The sequence below is a fragment of the Musca vetustissima genome, unplaced genomic scaffold, assembly GCF_032173495.1.
Source record: "Musca vetustissima isolate MV318-11 ecotype Yass unplaced genomic scaffold, APGP_CSIRO_Mvet_v1 utg4171, whole genome shotgun sequence".
NCBI classification, from domain to species: domain Eukaryota; kingdom Metazoa; phylum Arthropoda; class Insecta; order Diptera; family Muscidae; genus Musca; species Musca vetustissima.
In genome coordinates this window covers 89898-106306 of record NW_026879586.1, presented here as the reverse complement: position 1 = coordinate 106306, position 16409 = coordinate 89898, and the positions used below count along the sequence as shown (strand labels likewise).

The window sequence follows — 16409 nt, the reverse complement described above, 5'->3', positions numbered from 1 at the left end:
ATTTTTAAAAATCCACGCCTATTTACACTTAGTTGCGCGTTGATATAATCAGCTTGGTCTTCTCGCCGTTTACTGCCAGACCCACATTGACAGACTTCTTTTCAATTTGTTCAAAGGTGGCTGTGACCGCTCTCAATTTTCGACCCATTATGTCGATGTCATCGGCGTAGGCGAGTAAAATGTGTTGTTTGGTATGCAGGGTGCCATTTCTGTTCACCTTTGGCTCTCGTATGACCTTTTCCAGCAGGATCTTAAAAAGGTCACACGACAAACTGTCACCTTGTCTGAATCCTCGTTCGGTATTAAAGGGCTAAGTGCTGATCTTGTGCCTGCCAAAGTTATCCTGCATAGCCGAATTAATTTTGCAGGAATACCAAACGCAGGCATGGCTTTAAACACCTCTGAACGGAATACGGCTTTATAGTCGACGAATAGGTGGAATGTGGCTATGTGTTTTTCGTGTTTTTCCCAGTATTTGGCGCAGAGTGAAAATCTGGTCAATGGTGGATTTGCCAGGTCTGAAGCCGGATTGGTATGGTCCAATAATGTCATTGGCTTCAGTCGTTCACATATCTCGCACTGTATATGCGATGAGACTTATTCCGCTATATCATATCGTCTTGTTTCCTTTTATGTGCACGGGAAACAGGATGCTGAGGTTCTAATCATTGGGCATGCATTCCTCTAGCCAAATTGTACTAATCAGCTTGTACATGCTTCTTACCGTAATCCATCGGCACCTGCTGCTTTATTATTCTTCAGTCGATTGACTGCTATTCAGACCTCATCTTGGCTAGATGGTAAACACTCTATACCGTCATCAATTATTGGTTCTGGGGTATCCTCTTCACCGCTACTATTTGATACAAGAAGTATTTCAAAATGCTCCCTCCAGATCCTCAACAAGCTGTGTGTATCTGTAACTGTGTTTCCTTCTTCACCTCTCCAGGAGGATGTGCCTGCACCAAAGTCTTCGGTTTGGTGTTTTACTCGTTGGTAAAATTTTCGGACATCATTCTGACTCCTGTACATCTCGATTTGCTCACACTCACGTTTTTCTTGCTCTTTCTGAAAATACGTTTCTTCTCTCATTTTCTCCCGATAGTTCTCCATCGCATTACGTGTTGCTACTGTCCCCGGAGGTAGCCCTAAACGCTGCGTTTTTCATATCAGTAGCATTAAGACACTCCTGGTCGTACCACGGATTTCTTGATGGTGGTCTTTGATACCGAAGTGTTGCTTGTGCTGCAGTTTGTAGGGAGTGGGCAATTCTCTACCTTTGTCAGTGGGTTAAGTTGAGCGGAGTAGGCTTCTGCTATCTGTTGGCGCTCGTAAATAATGTCTTTGGTCGGAGCATGGACGCAAATAATACTGATGTATAAGAACTTCGCTTTTATGCGGATTATAGCAATTCGATCATCTGCTAGAGTGAATCTGGAGACGAAGTCTTTTTTTCTCCTGTTAACCATAAATCCGTAGCCAAATTCATGTCTCGTTTCATGAAAGCTATAATACAGGGCGTAATCATCAGATTTACTTACACCATTCCCTTTCCATCGCATTTCCTGTAAGGCAATAATATCGGCTTTGTACTTCTTGAGTACATCGCCAAAGCGAAAACTGCTCCTGTTCTATAAAAGGTGCGCACATTCCAAGTACAGATTCGCCGATCGTGGTCCTTTATACGTTTGCGGGGGTCGTCAACATTAGGGGTGTTTGGTTTTCGTTTTCTTTGCTTTTTCATAGTAGCAGGGGTTTTCCGACGCCTCAACCCATTTTTTATATTTTTATATATGGTTGAACTCGCGGCACATATTAGCTCACTATTTCAACGGGTGATGAAAAATAGCTACCCCAGGTGACACTGCGGGGAGGTCAGTGTCCACAATTGAGATAAAAGAGGGACCAAGAGAGGCCTGGACTTCGCCATGTTAAAGCCAATCAGAGCCAATATATATTTAAAAATCCACGCCTATTTATAGTCCTCCGAAAAAAATAGTTTTAAAATCCAGGCATATTTATAGTCCTCCAAAAAAATATTTTTAAAATCCAGGCATATTTATAGTCCTCCAAAAAAATATTTTTAAAAATCCACGCCTACTTATAGTCCTCCGAAAAAATATTTTTAAAAATCCACGCCTTTTTATAGTCCTTCGAAAAAAATGTTTTGCAAAATCCAGGCCTATTTATCCAAGCCTTTGTATAATCCCTATAAACATTTATTAGGAAATTTTTAAAAAATATTCAGTTAGAAGACCTCTGACTGGTCCCCATCCTATATACCCATTCTTCTGTCTATAATAGACCTCAGAAAGCTCTTTAGTAATTAAGTAAATATATTTCCATTTACTCATGCACATTACTCCAATTCTAATTTACAAAGATCACATTATACGATTTCCTGCTAATCCATCCATCCAAATACCACACCATTCAGATCACTTAAATCTAGGAAATAACAACTAAAACAAAACAGCCGACTGAACTTATTTCCGTCAGTTAAAATAAACAAATGACACGCACCTAAATATAATTGTCAATGGAAATTTTACAAATAGTTAAGTGACAACGACACAACAACAACAACATCGTTGTACTCGTACACATTCATAGTTAGCAACTCTCCTACAAAGCATTTCGCATTAACTAGCCTTCAACGCGGTTACTAAGTACGACTACTGCTTGAGGATTGGCAGTAGTAGTTTCCCATCATTTGACAATACACTCCACCTCACTCCATTGGCCACAGATGTTTGCTGTCGTTGATGTTTGTACGGCACGTTAACCTCTTGAAATAACAACGTTCAGAATTCCACCTGTTGTTTTTAGAACTTCTGAAAAGAAGAAGAAGTAGAAGCAGCCACAGCAGATAGCTGAACATTGATAAAAATTGACATCGAACAACAACGAAATGAAAATATTTTGTGTTTTTTAAGTTTGCTATGGATTTAAAGAAGAACATCATCAAAAATTAAAAGTAGTAGCAAATCTAATGAAAAATATCAAACTATTCACAATATGAACACGAATAGTGGGAATGGAGGGGATAAATGAAAATACACAACTCTTAGCAGTTTGAACTTAAAATTTACCACTTACAACAGAAAACAAACCAACAAAGTCTGACCATAACAAAAGTGTTTGTTTATCCCGAAACAAATTTAACGCATTTCCGTTGAGATTTTTTATGACTGCTTAACATGAGATATAACACTCAGGGAAAAATGTAAGTTCAATGAAATAATACTTTTAAAAAAATCCAAGCCTATTTATTGTCGCTGAAAAAATATTTTTAAAAAATCCAAGCCTATTATTGTCCCTGAAAAAAATATTTTTAAAAAAATCCACGCCTGATGTTTTTATTGTCCCTGAGTGGCGTAGGGGATGATAGATACCAAGCAACGGATCTGATTGACTTTAACATCGCGAAGTCCAGGCTTATCTTGGTCCCTATTTCACCTTAATTGTGGACACTGACCTCCCCGCGGTTCCACCTGGGGAGCTATTTTCATAAGTAAATCAGATGATAACGCCCTGTATTATAACTGCCATGAAACGAGACATTAATTTGGCTGCGGATTTATGGTTAACACGAGAATAAAAGACCTCGTCTCCAGATTCACTCCAGTAGATGAGCGAATTACTATAATCCGTATAAAAGCGAAGTTCTTTTGCGCCCTTGCTCCGACCGAAGATAAAGATGAACAGAACAAAGACATATTTTACGAGCGCCTAGAAACAGCATATGACCGTTGCCCTGGCCATGACATTAAAATTCTGCTAGGAGATTTTAAAGCAAAAATCGGAAGGGAAAATATATTTGGTCCAACCGTCGGAAAATTCATGAAGAAACATCAGACAACGGCATTAGGTTTATTGACTTCGCGGCAGCAAACAACTTGGTAGTTAGCAGCACCAGATTCAAGCATCTCGATATACACAAATCCACTTTGATTTCTCCCGATCGAACAACGAGAAATCTAATCGATCATGTTGTGATCGACGGAAGGCATTCATCCAGTGTTTTAGACGTCCGATCGACTCGGGGTAGCGAATTCGGACCATTACCTTGTGGCAGCCAATGTACGCACCCGTCTTAATGTAGCAACAAACGTGCGATCTAATGTAACACGGAAACTCGACGTCAAAAAGCTGCAAACACCACAGGTAGCAGAGGCCTACTCCGCTCAACTTACCCAAATCACTTTTTGTTCCTATAATAGTATAGAAGCACAATGGCAAATAATTGCCCACTCCCTACAAACTGCAGTAAAAGCAACAATCGTACCAATGGTACGATCAGGACTGTCCTAATGCTACTGATGTGAAAAACGTAGCGTATAGGGCAACCCTGTGGACAGTAGCAACACGTAATGCGATGGAGAACTAGAGAGAGGAGAAACGTATTTTCAGGAAAAAGAAGAAAGAAGAAGGAAACGTGAGCACATCGAGATGTACAGGAGTCTGAATGAAACTCGAAAATTCTACCAACAGTTTAAACACCAAACCGAAGGCTTTGGTGCAGGCACATCCTCCTGTAGAGATGGAGAAGGAAACCTGGTGACAGGTACAGACATCGTGCTGAGGATCTGGAAGGATCATTTTAAAAAGGTTCTGGTATCAAATAGTGGCGGTGTAGAGGATACCCCAGAAAGAATAATAGATGTATACCACCTAGCCAAGATGATGTCAGATTAGAAATCAATCGGCTGAAGAATAATAAAGCAGCAGGTGCCGAAGCACAATGGCAAATAATTGCCCACTCCCTACAAACTGCAGTAAAAGCAACAATCGTACCAATGGTACGATCAGGACTGTCCTAATGCTACTGATGTGAAAAACGTAGCGTATAGGGCAACCCTGTGGACAGTAGCAACACGTAATGCGATGGAGAACTAGAGAGAGGAGAAACGTATTTTCAGGAAAAAGAAGAAAGAAGAAGGAAACGTGAGCACATCGAGATGTACAGGAGTCTGAATGAAACTCGAAAATTCTACCAACAGTTTAAACACCAAACCGAAGGCTTTGGTGCAGGCACATCCTCCTGTAGAGATGGAGAAGGAAACCTGGTGACAGGTACAGACATCGTGCTGAGGATCTGGAAGGATCATTTTAAAAAGGTTCTGGTATCAAATAGTGGCGGTGTAGAGGATACCCCAGAAAGAATAATAGATGTATACCACCTAGCCAAGATGATGTCAGATTAGAAATCAATCGGCTGAAGAATAATAAAGCAGCAGGTGCCGATGGGTTACAAGCCGAACTATTCTAGACAGCTGTTAGATGGTAGTAAGGAGCATGAACCAACTAATTAGTACAATTGGGCTAGAGGAATGCATGCCCAATGATTGAATCTCAGCATCCTGTGCCCTGTGCACAAAAAAAAGGAGATGAGACGATATGTGCCAACTATAGAGGAATAAGTCTCCTTCCCATGGCATATGAAGTGCAATCCAGCGTACTGTGTGAACGACTGAAGCCAATGGTCAATGACATTATTGGACCATACCAATGTGGCTTCAGACCTGGCAAATCCACTATTGACTAGATTTTCACTTCACGGAAACGACCTCCCTTTAATACCGAACGAGGATTTAGACAAGGTGACAGTTTGTCGTGTGACCTTTTTAACATCCTGCTGGAAAAGGTCCTACGAGAGGCAAAAGTGAACAGAAATGGCACTCCAAACAACACATGTTACTCGCCTACACCGATGACATCGACATAATGGGTCGAACACTGAGAGCGGTAACAACCACCTTTGAACAAATTAAGAAGGAGTCTGCCAAAGTGGGTCTGGCAGTAAACAGCGAGAAGAACAAACTGATGGTATCAAAGCGCAAGGCGTCCGGTAGAGTCGGACCAAATGTGGAACTTGAGAACTACAGCTTCGAGGTAGTTAAAGATTTTATATACCTTGGTACCGCCATAAAGAAAACGAATGACATCAGTTTTGAAATTCGGAGAAGGATAGTGATGGCCAACAGATGCAACTATGGTCTGAGCAAACAACTCAAAAGCAAGGCCACCTCCCACCAGACCAAACTCATACTCTACAAGACGCTGATACTGTTGTTATAGGGATCTGAAGCATGAGTACTTACGCAAGCAAATGAGGCAGCTCTTGGAGTGTTTGAGAGAAAAATTATCCGAAAGATTTACAGGGTTGCCCATATTCGACCGACCCATCTGGCAACGCCATAACTTTTGACAGAGATGTCACATCGCTTAATGACATACCGCGTTTGAAGCGTCAGTCCAAGCAGATTTTTACCATGAACCAATACACGCCACGCGAGCGCTCTGAAATAGTTGAAATTTACATTCAACAGAAGAAGTCAATTGTGAAAACCCAACGAGCTTTTAAAACATTAAAAAATGTGAGAAGTGCGCCTTCTAAGAACACCATTAAGCGTTTATACGAAAAATTTTCTACTGGAAAGGCTCTTTCTAATCCAATGAGGCCATATAAAAGTCGACCAAGCCGATCGGCCGAGAATATCGCTGCCGTACGAGCCAGTGTTGAGAGGTCCACAAGAACATCCCAAAAACGCCATTCTCAGCAGTTGGGCATAGCTCGGTCCACTTTACAACGGATTTTTCGCATTGATTTACATTTGTTCCCGTACAAAATCAAAATCAATTGACGCAAAGAATGTTGCCTGCGGACAAGCCTCGTCGATTGGAATGGGCACAAAGAGTCACCGAAATGGCCGAAGATGACGAACAATTTTAGAACAAAATTATCATGTCCGATGAAGCCCATTTCACATTGAATGGGACCGTAAATAAGCAAAATTGCGATTTTTACGCCACTGAAAATCCTCAGGAGATTCAAGAAGTGCCTCTTCATGACGAAAAAGTCACAGTTTGGTGCAGCGTTAGTGCGAAAACGGTCATTGGGCCGTTTTTCTTCTAAAATGAAAATGGCCATGCTGTTACCATCATGTCGCGTTATCGCGACATGATGACCAATTTTTTGATGCCAATTATTCGTCGAAAGCGCATGAGGCAGTTCTGGTTTCAACAAGACGGCGCTCCACCGCACACAAGTCGCATAACAATCGATTTTCTGAAGAATTTGTTTCCGAAAATGTCGAAAAGTGGTGATTTGTACTGGCCACCGCGTTCGCCCGATTTGACGCCGCCTGACTTCTTCTTGTGGGGATATTTGAAGTCAAAGGTTTACGTTAACAAGCCAAGGACTGTAGAAGAGCTCAAGGACAACATTCGTATAGAAATAGCCGCTATTCCGGCCGAAATGTTGGCAAAAACGATGGAAAATGCAGCAAACAGGGCACAATACGTCATCAACGCCAGAAGGGGAAGGCCACGAATAAGATAGAAATACCAAATGGAAGACAACATTGTCGAATTGAGCAAAAGACCGACGCGCCCGGAAATCTTTTTTTAAGCTCGGCTTAGGAAAGATCACTCCATCAGTGACCCTTATTAAAAATTTAAGAGTTCTAGCTCTACCGGTTCGTCAAATACAAATGGTATGACACTAAGTACTTTTCGTACCGTTCTAGTACGAATTCCCAAAAAACCCGGCCTTATCTATCACCTTTGGACCAAGAGTGACCCTCTTTTATTAGTAAAGATATTTGCATTTTTTTTTCTAAATTTTTCCTCGAGTGTTTTTTTGTTCTATCAAAACTTGCAAATATAAATATCAGCGTGTATGCTAAACATAGATGTCATTAAGTTTGCAACTTCTTCTACACACTTTTCAACTCTCTAAGCATGTTGTCGCTGTTGTTGTTGTGTTGCACTTAACGCAACACTCAATCGAACAAACTGTTATGGCAGCAGAACAAACAACTTTTTTGCAAGTTCAGACAAAGAAAGGATGGCATTGTTAGTTGTTCTTAGCAAACAGCTGTAAATTCAAGGGGACACAATGGCGACAGCAGCAGCAACAACAACAACAACGCATAACAAAACATCACAAACAGCCACCATCATCATCAGCAACTGCAACAAGTTGTAGTAGCCCCACAAAGATGATGACAACTTGATGATCATGTTGCTGTTGTTGTTGTTATGGGGATTTGAATGTTTTTTTCCTGCACAGCAATTTTTTCGAGTGCGGGAGCAAAACTATCATCATTTCTAAATCAGTGAATGTTAGTTGTTGACTTCTGGATGTTTTGCTGTTGTTACTGTCGCTGTTGTGGTGGTTGCTCCATAACCCAGCGAATCATGTTGTCATCATACCAACTACATACATGTTCGTTCTCTGCGCGAATTCGAGATGATAAAGCAAAAACTAAGAAATTGCAATGACAGCAACAGTTCGCCAACAACTAGAAGAAGAGCCATCGGATGCGCCATTCGACAGTTGTTTTCTTTTTTTGTTGTTGTAAGAAAAACGAACAACACGACCATGGTGACAGCGACATATAAACATCGAATAGTTATTGAAAATGTTTAGAATGTTGGTGATGCCAATCATTAGAATGTTTTCACCAGATGCTGTTGTTGCAGTCCACCGTAATCAGCAACAACAACAGCAGCAAAAACTTACTACTACAGCATCTGTAACAAAGCTTCCTGTCTTATTCAATGCTCAGTCAACATTCCGAAGTGACTTTTTATATTTCACACACACACACACAAACATATATACAGACATGTATGTATGTGTGTTTAATTGTGTGCTATAGTGCTCTCAGCGTCTTTCCTACCTCCTTGAAGTAACTTTACTTAAGGTGCCTATTTTTCGCGTGGTGGGCAAATGTATTTGACCAGCAATTTGTGCTGTTTACCTTTCTCTGTACTTGAGTGGTTCGGAAGAGCATTGCTGTTGTTGTTCCACGTTTGTTTATTTGTTACATTCACAGCATTTCATCGTTACATTTAATATCTGATCTGGAATGACTTTCCAAAAACATTTACCTTATTTTTTCTCGATGGTTTAGTCGTTACAAGGTTCAAAATACAATACAATTTTACGTAACAGATATTGAACTATAACTAAGCGAGGATTTTTAAAAATATTTAAAAAATATTTTTCAGGAGGACTTTAAGTAGGCGTGGGTTTTAAAAATATTTTTCAGGAGGACTTTAAGTAGACGTGGGTTTTAAAAATATTTTTTTAGGACTACAAATACGAGTGTGGGTGCCGTAGGAGATGATAGATACCAAGCACCGGCTCTGATTGGTTTTAACATGGCGAAGTCCAGGCTTATCATGGTCCATCTTACATCTCAATTGTGGACACTGACCTGCCTACGGTGGCACCTGGGAAGCTATTTTCATCACCCGATGATATAGTGAGCTAATATGTGCTTCGAGTTCACACATAAGAACTATAAAAAAATGGGTTGAGGCGTCGGGTTAGTTGCCCACTCTCGGAAAACCCCTACTACTATGAAAAAGCAAAGAAAAAGAAAACCAAACCCCCCTAATGTTGACGACCCCCGCAAACGTATAAAGGACCACGATCTGCGAATCTGCACTTGGAATGTGAGCAGTTTTCGCTTTGACGGATGTACTCAAGAAGTACAAAGCCGATATTATCGTTTACAGGAAATGCGATGGAAAAGGACTGGCGTAAGTAAATCAGATGATTACGCCCTGTATTATAGCTGCCATGAAACGAGACATGAATTTGGCTGCGGATTTATGTCTAACAGGAGAATAAAAGACCTCGTCTCCAGATTCATTCCAGTAGATGAACGGATTGCTATAATCCGCATAAAAGCGAAGTTCTTCTACATCAGTCTCATTTGCGCCCGTGCTCCGACCGAAGATAAAGACATATTTTACGAGCGCCTAGAAACAGCATATGATCGTTGCCCTGGCCATAACATTAAAATTCTGCTAGGAGATTTTAATGAAAAATCGGAAGGGAAAATATCTTTGCCCCCACCGTCGGAAAATTCAGCCTCCATGAAGAAACATCCGACAACGGCATGAGGTTGATTGACTTCGCGACAGAAAAAAAACATGGTAGTTAGCAGCACCAGATTCAAGCATCTCGATATACACAAGGTCACTTGGATTTCTACCGAACGAACAACGAGAAATCTAATCGATCATGTTGTGATAGACGGTAGGCACTCATCCAGTGTTTTAGACGTCCGATCAATCCGGGGAGCAAATATCGATTAGGACCATTACCTTGTGGCAGCCAAGGTACGCACCCGTCTTAATGTAGCAGAGCAAAGGTGCGATCTAACACGACACGAAAACTCGACGTCGAAAAGCTGCAAACACAACAGGTAGCAGAAGCCTACTCCGCTCAACTTACCCAACTGCTTGACGAAAGCACCTCTGGTCCCGATATAGAAGCACAATGGCAGAGAATTGCCCACTCCCTACAAACTCCTGCAAAAGCAACACTTGGGTACCAAAGACCACCATCAAGAAATCCGTAGTACGATCAGGAGTGTCGTAATACTACTGATATGAAAAACGCAGCGTATAGGGCAACCCTGCGGACAGTAGCAACACGTAATGCGATGGACAACTATCGGGAGAAAAGAAGAGGGGAGAAACGTATTTTCAGAAAAAAAGAAGAAATAGCAAGAAAAACATGAGCGTGAAAATTCTACCAACGGGTAAAACAGCAAACCGAAGGCTTTGGTGCAGGCACATCCTCCTATAGAGATAAAGAAGGAAATCTGGTGACAGATACAGACAGCGTGCTGAGGATCTGGAAGGAGCATTTTGAAAAACTTCTGGTATCAAATAGTAGCAGTGAAGTGAATTCCCCACCGAGCCAAGATGAAGTCAGAATAGCAATCAATCGGCTGAAGAATAATACAGCAGCAGGTGCCGATGGGCTACAGGCCGAACTATTCAAGACTGGTGGTCAAATGCTGATTAGGAGCATGCACCAGCTGATTAGTACAATTTGGCTAGAAGAATGCATGCCCAATGATTGGAACCTCAGCATCCTGTGTCCCGTGCACAAAAAAGGAGACAAGATGATATAGGAATAAGTCCCCTTCCCATCGCATATAATGTGCTATTCAGCGTACTGTGTGAACGACTGAAGCCAATGGTCAATGACATTATTGGGCCATACCAATGCGGCTTCAGACCTGGCAAATTCACCATTGACCAGATTTTCACTCTGCGCCAAATCCTGGAAAAAATCCACGAAAAACACATCGACACATTCCACCTATACGTCGACTATAAAGCCGGATTCGATAGCCCTGTCCGTTCAAAGGTGTATAAAGCCCTGTCTCCGTTTGGCATTCCTGAAAAAAGGTCCTGTGGAAAAGGTCATACGAGAGACAGAAGTGAACAGAAATGGCACTCTGTACACCAAACAACACATGTTACTCGCCTACGCCGATGACATCGACATAATGGGTCGAACATTGAGAGCGGTAACAGCCACCTTTGAACAAATTGAGAAGGAAAGGTCTGGCAGTAAACGGCGAAAAAACCAAGCTGATGGTATCAACACGCAAGACGTCCAGAAGACTCGGACCAACTGTGAAACTTGAGAATTACAGCTTCAAGGTAGTCAAAGATTTTATATACCTTGGTACCGCCATAAATAAAACGAATGACATCAGTTTTGAAATTGGGAGAAGGATAGTGATGGCCAACCGATGCTACTATGGTCTGAGCCAACAACTCAAAAGCAAGGTCACCTCCCGCCAGACCAAACTCACAGTCTACAAGATGCTGTTACTACCCGTGCTGTTATATGGATTTGAAGCATGGGAACTTGCGCAAGCAGATGAGGCAGCTCTTGGAGTGTTTGAGTGAAAATTTCTCCGAAAGGTCTATGCGCCGATCTGCGTTGACGGTGAATATCGCCATCGAATGAACCATGCCATTGACATTGTTAGACGTATTGAGCTGCAGCGACTACGTTGGCTAGGTTATGTTGTGAGAATGGATGAAGATGCCCCAGCCCAGAAGGCATATAAAAGCGAACCAGCTGATGGTTCACGCAGAAGGGGAAGGGCAAGGCTACGATGGAAAGATCAAGTCGAAGACAACATTGCCGAAAATGGTCTTTCAAATTGTAAAAACTGCGCAAAAGACCGACGCGGCTGGAAATATTTTCTAAGCTCGGCTTATGGAACGAAAGTTCTGTCACAAGCCAGCTAAGAAAGTAAGTACAAATAGGCGTGGATTTTTAAAAATATTGTTTAGGAGGACTATAAATAGGACTGGATTTTTAAAAAAATATTGTAAAGGAGGACTGTTATGTTTACAAAATACCTCTGATAGGTATTCTGTTTCCGTTCCTCTAGAAATCTTATCTTAAATTTGTAAGTTCAATCAAAATACAATTACTGTGTCCATATGGATTAATTCATAAATCAATATTATTTCAAAAATATATTTGAAAAATAAATTTCGATTTCCAAAACAAAATCTAAACAATTCGTTTTTAATTCAATTATTATCGGTTCTTCATCATGATTATGTTAACAATGCATTGTAGTTTGATTACAAAGTCCACGCTGCCCCGCACGTGTAATCAAAAACTCATTCAAAACCAACAACAGTATCGGGGCTATGGAACAATTGCTTTCAAAAAACAAAAATTACCTCTTCAGAGTGAAAAATAAAATGTTAGAGCTGCCGAAAAACCTGAAATAACAATCCATCTTATGACTGACTGACTGAATAACAAACTAGGTGACTGACTGACTTGTTGTGTGTATGATGGTGGTGGTTGGTGTTGGCAAGCCCGCAACTTGTCTTTGTAATAGATGGGGATATGATTAATGAAGACATGTACACCGAAAAATTGTACGCATAATGCAGCGCGGTAATGAAACAAAATTTCTCCCTCTCAAAAAAAAAGTGAAGAAAAAAAGAAAGCCTTAATTAAAAAATGAAAAAAAATAAACTATTGAAATAATTCTTGAAATGAGGAACACCACAACAAGACCTAGCAACAAGTAATTTTAACAACAACATAACCAAACAACCTACAACAACAACTGAACAGAAAAAAACAAATAGATCAACATTTTGTGATAAGTTTAACAACGAAAAAATAAGACAACAACAACAAAAACCAAACACAAAGGTCTATCACCGTAACACAGAGCGGGCCTTGTCTTAGCAACAATTAAGCCTGGCCTAAAAAAGAAACACCCGCTTAAAATGGTTATTTTGTATTTCTTGGAGTTTTTTGTTGTTGTTGCTGCTGCCATTGTTGGAAAAAGAAGAAAAACTAATTTTTCTTTGACGTAAGGTAATTTTTTCATTCCATTTCATTTCAGCGTTTTTTGTGGCTTAGTTTTTTTTTCATTTGGTTTGACTACCAGCGTACAACAAATGCAACAAAGCGTTAAGTGGTAAAGACGCATAACTTCATAACTCACACAGAAATACTGGACGGAATTATAGGGATTTTTAACGAGGTAGGTCTGGGTGAAAAGGGAATGAAATATTTAAGTATTCAACAACTCCAATATTGAAAAAAAAATATTTTTAAAAATTTACGCCCATTTATAGTCGCTTCCACAAAAATATTTTTAAAAATCCCCGCCTATTTATATTCGCTTCCAAATAAATATTTTTAAAAATCCACGCCTATTTATATTCGCTTCCAAAAAAAATATTTTTAAAAATCCACGCCTATTTATATTCGCTTCCAAAAAAAATATTTTTAAAGATCCACGCCTATTTATATTCGCTTCCAAAAAAAAAAAAAAAATATTTTTAAAGATCCACGCCTATTTATAGTAGCTTCCACAAAAATATTTTTAAAGATCCACGCCTATTTATAGTAGCTTCCACAAAAATATTTTTAAAAATCCACGCCTATTTATAGTCGCTTCCACAAAAATATTTTTAAAGATTCACGCCTATTTATAGTAGCTTCCACAAACATATTTTTAAAGATCCACGCCTATTTATATTCGCTTCCAAAAATAAAAATATTTTTAAAGATCCACGACTATTTATAGTCGCTTCCACAAAAATATTTTTAAAAATCCACGCCTATTTATAGTAGCTTCCACAAAAATATTTTTAAAGATCCACGCCTATTTATAGGAGCTTCCACAAAAATATTTTTAAAGATCCACGCCTATTTATAGGAGCTTCCACAAAAATATTTTTAAAAATCCACGCCTATTTATAGTCGCTTCCAAAAAAATATTCTTAAAAAGCCACTCCTATTTATAGTCCCTTCCAAAAACATATTTTAAAAAATCCACGCCTCCGAAAAAAGTCCACGCCTATTTACTTACTTAGCTGGCTTGTGACAGAACTTTCGTTCCATAAGCCGAGCTTAAAAAAGATTTCAAGGCGCGTCGGTCTTTTGCGAAGTTTTTCCAGTTTGAAAGATCATATTCGACAATGTTGCCTTCGACTTTATCTTTCCATCTTATTCATGGCCTTCCCCTTCAGCTGGTTCGCTTTTATATGGCTTTTGGGCTGGGGAATCTTCATCCATTCCATTAGCTTGGTCTTTTCGCCGTTTACTGCCAGACCCATTTTGGCAGACGACTTCTCAATTTGTTCAACGGTGGCTGTTACCGCTCTCGATGTTCGACCCATTACGTCGATGTCATCGGCGTAGGCGAGTAACATGTGTTGTTTGGTGTACAGGGTGTCATTTCTGTTCACCTTTGCCTCTCGAATGATCTTTTCCAGCAGGATGTTAAAAAGGTCACACGACAAACTGTCACCTTTTCTGAATCCTCGTTCCTCCGAGGATTGCCAAACGCAGAAATGGCTTTAAACACCATTGAACGGATAGGGCTGTCGAATGCGGCTTTATAGTCGACGAATAGGTGGAATTTGTCGATGTGTTTTTCGTGGTTTTTTTCCAGGATTTGGCGTAGAGTGAAAATCTGGTCAATGGTGGATTTGCCAGGTCTGAAGGCGCATTGGTATGGTCCAATAACGTCATTGACCATTGGCTTCAGTCGTTCCCACAGCACCCTGGATAGCACTGCGATGAGAAGTTTTTCGAAATGCTCCTTCCAGATCCTCAGCACGCTGTCTGTATCTGTCACCATGTTTCCTTCTTCATTTCTTCTTCATGTCTACACCAAAGCCTTCGGTTTGGTGTTTTACTCGTTGGTAAAATGTTCGGACTTCATACTGACTCCTGTACATCTCGATTTGCTCACGATCACGTTTTTCTTGCTCTTTCTCAAAATAATTTTCTCTCATTTATTCTTTTTCGTAGTAAGAGGGGGTTTCCGAGTGTGGGCAATTAACCTAACGCCTCAACACATTTTTTATACTTCTTATGGGTGAACTCGCGGCACATATTAGCTCACTATTTCAACGGATGATGAAAATAGTTTCCCAAGGTGACACCGCGGGGATGTCAGTGTCCACAATTGACATGAAAGAGGGACCAAGATAAGCCTGGGCTTCGCCATGTTAAAGCCAATCCGATCCGTTGTTTGGTATCTATCATCCCCTACGTCACCTATTTATAGTCCCTGAAAAAAATATTTTTTATAATCCACGCCAATTTATATTCTTCAGAAAAAAATATTTTTTATAATCCACGCCAATTTATATTCTTCAGAAAAAAATATGTTTTTATAATCCACGCCTATTTATAGTCCTAAAAAAATATTTTTGAAATCCACGCCTATTTATAGTCCTCCACATTTTTTTAAATCCATCCTCGTAATAACATTTAAATACACGGATTGAGGTTCAGCTAACTTGGCTTTACCAAAAAGAAAGGCAAATGAAAATTTGATTTTTCTAAAAACAAAAACTGAACTTAAAACAAAGTACAACAACAACGACGATATCCAAAAATAAGCTATAAACCATTTTTTGTTGCTGTTGTTATTTTCAGGTAAACAAATTCAAGCGAAAAGCAATTTAACGTTAAGTAAAGAGTTGATTCAACTTCTATTTTCCCTGTAATTTATTTTCCCTCTTCCAAATTATGGCAATGTAATAGCCAAAATGGCTAACTGACTGATTGATCGGTTGGTTGGCAGTACAAATATATAGTGGGGGAGTTATTTGTATTTTAGATGAAAAACAAAATTACAGTTTTGAAGTTTTCAGGGGAATTTACAAATTAGTAAACAAATTGTGTTGATCGAAAATAAATACCGCAAAAATAGAAAACTTTTTTTAAAGTACATCTAATCCAGTTTACTAAGTTTTTTTTTTCTTTTTGATAACATCGGATTTTGTCTCTTCTATAGGAAATTTCCGCAGGAACGTTTGGATGTCGAAGATTCCAAGATTCCATGTGTGGACCCCCTTTGACATTCCATATGCAGACCCTTTGGTCTTATATAAGAGAATCTCCTCTGACATTCTATACGAAAATATCAAAGACCCTCCATAAGAAGGTTTACCCCTACTGAATACTACTTTTCGCACAATTCTTCTTATTTCTTAAATCTCTCACATTCAATCATCTCATCTGACATTCCACTGCCGCTTAACTTAAGTATTTACTCATTTTTTTCCGATTGGCA

The 16409-nt window shown here is 39.8% G+C and overlaps 1 protein-coding gene across 1 annotated transcript in view; it reads right to left on the bottom strand.

Moving 5' to 3' along the window:
• Positions 1-16409, bottom strand: part of LOC133324543 (small ribosomal subunit protein uS14) — a 133849-nt gene that overhangs the window by 74190 nt on the left and 43250 nt on the right. The gene's annotated exons all lie outside the window — the stretch shown is intronic.